The sequence below is a fragment of the Apium graveolens genome, chromosome 3, assembly GCF_009905375.1.
Source record: "Apium graveolens cultivar Ventura chromosome 3, ASM990537v1, whole genome shotgun sequence".
Lineage (NCBI taxonomy): Eukaryota > Viridiplantae > Streptophyta > Magnoliopsida > Apiales > Apiaceae > Apium > Apium graveolens.
The window spans coordinates 54,619,189-54,627,030 of NC_133649.1; the positions used below are offsets into that span (position 1 = coordinate 54,619,189).

The 7,842-nt window shown below is 40.2% G+C and overlaps 1 non-coding gene across 1 annotated transcript; it reads left to right on the plus strand.

The window, feature by feature from the left end:
* Positions 1–625: 625 nt before the first annotated feature.
* LOC141716485 (small nucleolar RNA R71) lies at positions 626–732 on the plus strand. The gene has a single exon (XR_012573193.1). It is a non-coding gene; the product is annotated as a small nucleolar RNA R71 (small nucleolar RNA).
* Positions 733–7,842: the final 7,110 nt, after the last annotated feature.

Genomic DNA, 7,842 nt, shown 5'->3' on the forward strand with positions numbered 1-7,842 from the left:
TTTGCACATAAGCCTCAACTCCTCCAATTCAGATTTTTTATTCGAAGATAGACCTGCATCATTAGTTTGTTGTTGAAGTTGGAGTTGTTGTCTTGGTGTAAATTGTTGCTGAAAACCAGGAGGGTTCAATAGCTTATTTGCAAACTGCTGGAATGGCTATTGCATCGCATTCTGATTGTTGCTCCAGCTGAAGTTAGGATGATTCCAGTTGTCAGGATAATAAGTGGCAGGAACTGGTTGTTGCGATCTATGAAAGTTGCTCACAAACTGAGCTGAGTCACTAGATATAGCGCATTGCTCTGTCACATGCGGACCTGCACACAGCTCACAAACACTGGTTATCTGCTTAACACCATAGTTAGCCAGAGAATCGATCTTCATAGACAACGCCTTTAGTTGAGCAGTGATAGCCGTAGCTGTATCCACCTCAAGAACTCCTGCTACCTTGCCTTGTGGACATCTCTGGGTTGGATACTGATATTCATTAGCAGCCATCAGTTCAATTAGATCATAAGCTTCCTCATAGCTTTTTGCACATAATGCTCCGCCTGATGCTGCATCAAGCATGGGTCTGGACTGTGCTCCCAACCCATTGTAAAAACAAGTGATGATCATCCAATCAGGAATTCCATGATGAGGACACTTCCTAAGCATCTCCTTGTAGCGCTCCCAAGCTTCACTTAGTGATTCTCCCGTTTGCTGCGCAAATTGAGTAATAGCATTCCTGAGTGCAGCTGTCTTCGCCATAGGGAAGAATTTAGTAAGAAACTTCTGAGCAAGATCTTCCCAAGTAGTAATCGAACCAGCTGGTAGAGAGTGTAACCAGCTCTTAGCCTTGTCCTTCAGAGAGAATGGGAACAGTCTCAGCTTCACAGCATCTTCAGAAACACCGTTGAACTTGAAGGTGTCGCATATTTCAATGAAATCCCTAATGTGTGTATTGGGATCTTCCGTTGGAGAACCCCCAAACTGGACTGAAGTCTGTACCCATTGAATTATGCCAGGCTTGATCTCAAAGGTATTAGCTGTGATAGCTGGCCGGTCAATGCTAGATTGAATGTCATTGATCTTGGGTTGAGAAAAATCCATCAAGGCTTTCGTTCGTGCTGCTGGATCTCCCATTGTAATGAGTACCTGAAACACAAACAAATAAACCGTGAAAGTAAAAGAATCCGAGTCAGTAAACTTTAACGACCACTGATGACAAGCACATAAACTAAAAATTAACACCGAGTCCCCGGCAGCGGCGCCAAAAACTTGTTAAGGCGAAAACACGCGGTAATATTCACGCAAGTATACGCGTTCGCAAGTAGTATAAGATATAAATCAGATTCGTTCCAACAGAGACTGGTTTAGGTTAAGTTCAATTTATGCACCTATGCAACAATGTATGGTTATCGCTCAATGCTAAGACAAATAACAAATTGGGTTTTTATTAAACTAAGAGATTATATTAAATAACATTAACTAAGAGAATTGAGGTTGAATTACTATATATGACAAACATGGGATCCTAACTTCATTAAATACTTCATTCAATAGCCTTATTATTTTTAACCTTAGCATGTGATGGTGAGGACACTAATCAGATAACACGAAACTGATAAACGCCAACTTTCGTTGCACGAGTACCATTCTACCAGACATCCACAAAAGAGATAGAAGCTGAATAGGCACCAATTATATTGAGACCCTATATGTCTATAGAATTTGACAACATAACGGTTTAAGCACAAGTTATCTATCTTGATTACATAGGGCAAGTAAAACGGTTAGAGTTACCTACGAATCATATATAACAAATACATGAACCTATGCTAGCATGGCAAGTTCTAAACCTCTATATTCACTGTCGCTTCAATAGAGATTAACACGCTATCTTATATGTTAGCTATGCACATAAGACGAATAAGCACAACCATACTAGGATATCAATCAATCACCACACACCAAGATATCGAAACAATTAACTATTGAAATCCATAAGTAAATCCGCTAGAATCCCATGACAACGATTAGCCCATAATCGAACTCATCGTCACCATGGGTTCCAATGAAAGCATGGTATAAACAAGGTCTTAATAAACTAAATAATAATCAAAGTACGAATAAACGAGATCTAGGTTCAACAAGAACGAAAACGAGCATCCAAAGTTACAACTAATTCAAAGAATCACAAGTTGAAAACAAGATCTTCTTTTTCAGAGTTGTTCAGTGCTTCTAGGTCTTCTCCTTGGTATCCCAATCTTCCCAGCTGATGAAAACTCTTTTTTTAAGTATATATACGCCCCTAGTGGACCTGGACCCTTAAAATCGTCAAATTCTACTCAAAAAAGGCTTTTTCAGCGAAATCAGCGACCAGCCGCGTCCTGAGCGGCCGCTCAGCTCTCCTGAGCGGGCGCTCAGCTCTCTGAGCGGGCGCTCAGCTCTGCTGAGCGGGCGCTCAGCTACTGACTGGAAAAATATTCTGATGAATCTTGTTTTGACCATAACTTGAGTTCTACTCGTCAGAATTAGGCGATTCAATTGCCCACGCGAAGCTATTGAGATTCTCTACAACTTAACATTGGCCTTGGCTTCCAATTCTGATAACTTTTCATCATATTTCCTTTAAAAGCTCTTTTCTTCATTTAACTGATACCTGAAATGCAATAACACAAAAACACATCAAAATACCAACAACTTGAGTCCAAAACACCAATTTAAGCTTGTAATAAAGCATTCCAAGTGGATATAAAATCCACTTATCACAGGCCTCCAAGGCATCAAGACCTTCCTATCCTCACCACCAATACTGACAAAGGCCTCTCCCTGTGAGCCCTTGAAAATCTACTTATCCGTGACAGATTCCACTGTCACCTCAATTTTAGTGAGGGAAAACAACTTTGAGCAACTCCCTGTCTATTTCATGAGTCACATGTTGAAGGATGTAAAGCTTCGCTACTCTAGGATCGAAAAGCTCATATTTGCTCTAGTAGTGTCAAGAAGAAAGTTACATCACTATTTTCGGGGGCGATTGATCAGTGTAATGACCAATCAGCCAGTTCGAAAAATACTCCATCGGCCCGATATGTCAGGAAGGTTAGCTGCATGGACAGTTGAGCTCAGCCAATTCAACATCGAGTTCACTACAATGACCTCGACAAGGTCGCAAGCCTTAGCAGACTTCGTCATTGAATGTAACTTCGATCCTCACGAAGAGGTAGAACTCCCCTAAAAAGAAACCAAAAAATCCTGGACGCTGTTTACAGATGGATCTTCCACCACCAATATAGGAGGAGCAGGCATTATCCTTACCAGTCCAGAGGATTTTAAAATTCAACAGGCCGTCATGTTTCAATTCAAAGTTACAAATAACGAGGCCGAGTACGAAGCCCTCATAGCGGGGCTCTGACTGGCTCGCTTCCTCGAAGTCAGCGCAATAGAAATCTACTGTGACTCCCAGCTCATTGTAAAACAAATCAAGGGAGAATATAAAATTCTGAATGAAAGAATGGCAACCTATGCAGACATCGCCAAAAGAAATGTTGGAGTCCATACCCTTCTGGACCTTGAATTATATAGACAGATCAGTAATCACTGGGCAGACGCTTTATCAAGACTAATAACCACGAGCTCCAACAAGCCTACCACTCCAATATACATCATGGACCTCGTGGCCTCGTCCATCACTGAGACCCCGCCACACGTAAATCACGTTTCCCTAATTCAAGACTGGCGAACGCCCCTGATCCAATTCATTTAGGGGACTCTTCCCGATATGAACGAAGGTGACAAGAGGAAAGTAGCCTTCAAGGCAAGGAAATATTGTATGGAGAATGGATAGCTGTATAGAAGATCACTAACAGAACCATTTCTGAAATGCATCAGGAAAGACGAGGCAGAACTAGCCATGGTAGAGGTCCATACGGGCATCTATGGAGAACACCTAGCCGGCAAAAACCTTGCTCTCAAAATCATGAGATACAGCTTTTATTGGCCCTCTATGCGACACGATTGTGAAGAGTTCACCAAAAAATGCAAACCATGTCAGCTTTACAGTTCGGTTACACACAGGCCTCCCACAACTCTCTCCTCGGTAACCTCATCATGTCCTTTCTATATATGGGGGATGGACCTCGTGGGTCCACTACCAAAAAGCTCGGGGCAAAAGAAATTCATCATCGTAGCCATAGACTACCATACAAAATGGGTCGAGGCCAAAGCCCTGGTTCGGATTCGAGAGATTGAAGTTATTAACTTTTTTATGAAAAACATAGTCTTTCGCTTTGGAGTCCCGAGAATCATTGTCACTGATAATGGTACTCAATCTGTGGGAAAGGAGATAGAACAAACATTCGAGCATTTTCAAATCCATCACTTCAAGGCTTCAGTAGCATATCCCCAGTGCAATGGCCAAGTGGAAATAACAAACAAAGCAATCCTCCAAGGCATCAAGAAAAGATTGGCGGAAGCTGATAGGCTATGGGTCGATGAACTCCCGAATGTATTATGGAGTTATCGTATAACCCCAAGGGCATCAACAGGACAAAACCCGTTTAAAATGGCCTGTGGAATAGAAGCAGTTCTTCCAGTAGAGGTTAGATTGGGCTCAACAAGACTCCAAAACTTCAATGCTGAAGAGTCCTCAAAAGGACTACACCTCAACTGTGATCTTATCGAAGAGCTCAGGGACTCAACATATCTCAAGGTTGCCAAATACCAAAAAAAACCGCAAAGTACTTCAACTCCAAAGTGAAGAATCGAAGCCTTGAGTTTAACGACCTTGTTCTGCGTGAATCAACAGTCTCCCAACCTAACAAAGTCAGCAAACTCTCCCCCCCCGTGGGAAGGCCCATACAGGGTAGCAAGAGTCATCAGGCCGAGAATGTTCCTCCTCACTCACCTCAACGGCTCGCCAATTCCAAGTACTTGGAATGATGTTCACCTGAGGAAATTCTACTCATAAAATAACTTGCAACCAAAAAGCTCCAATCAACAACCATGATGCTTTAAATTATGGTAATTTATGTAATCTCTCTTTCCAATGTCCACGAGAACTCGTCCTCATGTGAGTCTCGGAGGATCCTATATCTACAAAATCAGGCTTTCACGCCATCTATAAATCAAAATTTCTCCTTAAGAATCAATGGTTCACAGTTAACGATAAGGAATATAACTGTGACAACAAACGAGAGAAGGCCAACGCAAATTCAATAATCTTAAAACCACAGGGTCAAACAAAAGAACACGAATGCAAAACAAATACGAATAGTTTTGATTCCAAAATTTCAAAATAAAAAAACAAAAAAAAACAGGCAAAGCGCATCGAAATATAAACTCGCAAAGGTTCAAACCTACAACCAAAACGAACAATTTACAACTCACAAAGGCAAACAAAAACTCAATCTGGAAACTTGAAAATGTGACGACTCAACAATGAAGACTTCCCTTTAGAAAAAAGAGAAAGAAGGATCCAGTAATCCCAAAACAAAAAGTTATCTCCAGAAAATAAAAATGCATTAGCATAATAAAATGAAGACTCAACAAACAAATTGACATACGAAGATTGAAGTCGAAAAACCACCAGGGCCAAATGGCGTCCAACATAAAATTCATAAAAACCCCACAATTAGAATCCAAAATAAACTTAAAGTCTGAAATAAAAAGGCCAACATTACACATAAATAAAACCCAGACATATCCAGAGAGACTTAAACATTATCTTTGACATTAGTAGCTTCGATAACCGGGGGAACCGGTGCAGCTCCAACAACACCCCGAATCCTCCCTTGCTCATCCCTCAGATAATCCTCCCAGCGATCGTTGGCCATTTCAAAACCTCCGCCTCCATGCGCTTTCAACACTCACGATAACCTTCTTCAAAAAGATGAAGGGACTCCTCCAGCAAGGCCAGCACATCTTTGGTCTCCCCAAGTTCCTTTTTGACAGTGTCCCGAGTCTCAACAACAGATTGTAGTGCCTCTCCATGCTCAACCTTCAACGTGGCAATCTTCGAGTTTGCTTCAGCCAAGTCAAGAACCCGCTTCTTCACAGTGAGGGATAATGAGCTGCACTCATTAGAGAGATTCATATTCTCATGCATCAGAATTGATATCTTTGAGGAATTGGTCTCCTGATCATGAGTCAGATCGGTCAACTAACCCTCTAAGACTGATTTCAACCTCTTTAGGTCAAGTACCTTGCTTCAAAGCTTCGATACTTTGTCAACACCAACAAACATATTATCAGTCTCAGCAACCTCAAGCTCTGACATAATCTACAATAAAAAACCAGAAAGATCTAATTACTCCTACGAGGAAAGAAATAGTATAAAAGCAAAAGAAGAGAAGACAAAATAACAATTATAAATGACTAAAAGAAAAATAAAAAAGGGGGGAAAAGCACAGTAAGAGAAGAAAACCTTCTTAGCATACTCGCGACAAGCTGCGAGGAAATGAGGCCTTGATCATCCTGAAGCCTCGACACCTTGAGGCACGCCAACAGGAACAATCCCCTTTCCCTTATCTAAAACCTGATCTTCAGAGACAACAACCTTTCCATCCGATCCATCTTTCTTTGACATCGTCAGCCCTATCGACGCTGGGTCGCTATCCTCAAGGACAACCACCCTCGAAGCATCCTTGTGCTTCTTATGATGGTGGGAACGAGAAGACCCGTGATCGCGGTGCCTCCTCTTCTCCTTCGTAACCGCATTCAGCTTCAGATCCTTCACAACAACCCCCAACTCATCAGGAAAATCACTAACTCCGGCTTCCACATGAGACTTTCCCAATTCACCTTCCTTCTCACCAGCAATATTAACACCAGAAACCCCAGCTCCAACTTTATTCTTTGCCAACAACTTTAAAAAACTCTCAGAAGGCATCTTCAGTTGAGAGTTTACCAACAATCGAAACTTCGGACCAGCAACTGAAAGGTAAAACCAAATCTTCAGTCAAAGAATACAAAACAAAGTATAAGACAAGAAAACGGAACAATACAAGATAATAAATACAATTCGATATTCGTCTGAAAAAATCGCATCCGTATCCGAGAAAAAGCGGATATTATCTGTATCTGAGAAAAAGCGAATATTATCTGTATCGGAATTCGGGATATTCGAATCCAAAACTAAATACATAAATGATATTTAAATTATATAAATATATAATTATATATAATTTAAAATTTATTTTTTTAGTTTATAGAGTGTGTAAATGTATTAAATAATACGTTTATATAAATTTTATATAATTACACACATACTTTATACATATTTAAATATATTATGTAATAACCCCAAAAATTTTAGACTTTTTGTAACCCTTATGAATAGTGATTTTGCTGATTATGCTGATTATGCTGAATAAGAAAACTTTTCATGCCACTCTATGTAGCAGTTTTTTTATTAATATTCTGAGATCTTATTAGGACTCTATATGGTATATAAGTGTATGTAAAGATCGTCAGAATCCAAATTCGAATACTTTAATTTTTCCCGAAAACCCACCAGATACAGAAAGAATTGAGTATAAGGTAACATGATTAAAAGGATTTTAATTCAAGGATTATAAGAGAGGATCATAATAGGAATATAAAATATTGAGAGAGGTTTAAGGGAACCTAAGTAATAAGATCCCGGGTATGATCCCTCAAACGACGAACAAAAACGAAAGTTAAGCGAACCGTATAACAGATAAGCGGTCATTAGCCAAGTTTTTAAGCACTAATCAAGGAATTAGCACAAGATGAGATCATCAAGCCTTAGGGAATTGACATTTGGCAAGTTGATGACATAAGGAAGGTGATGTAAGCATGTTTGATAGATATTTGTGCAAGTTGACAAGTAACCAAGCTAAA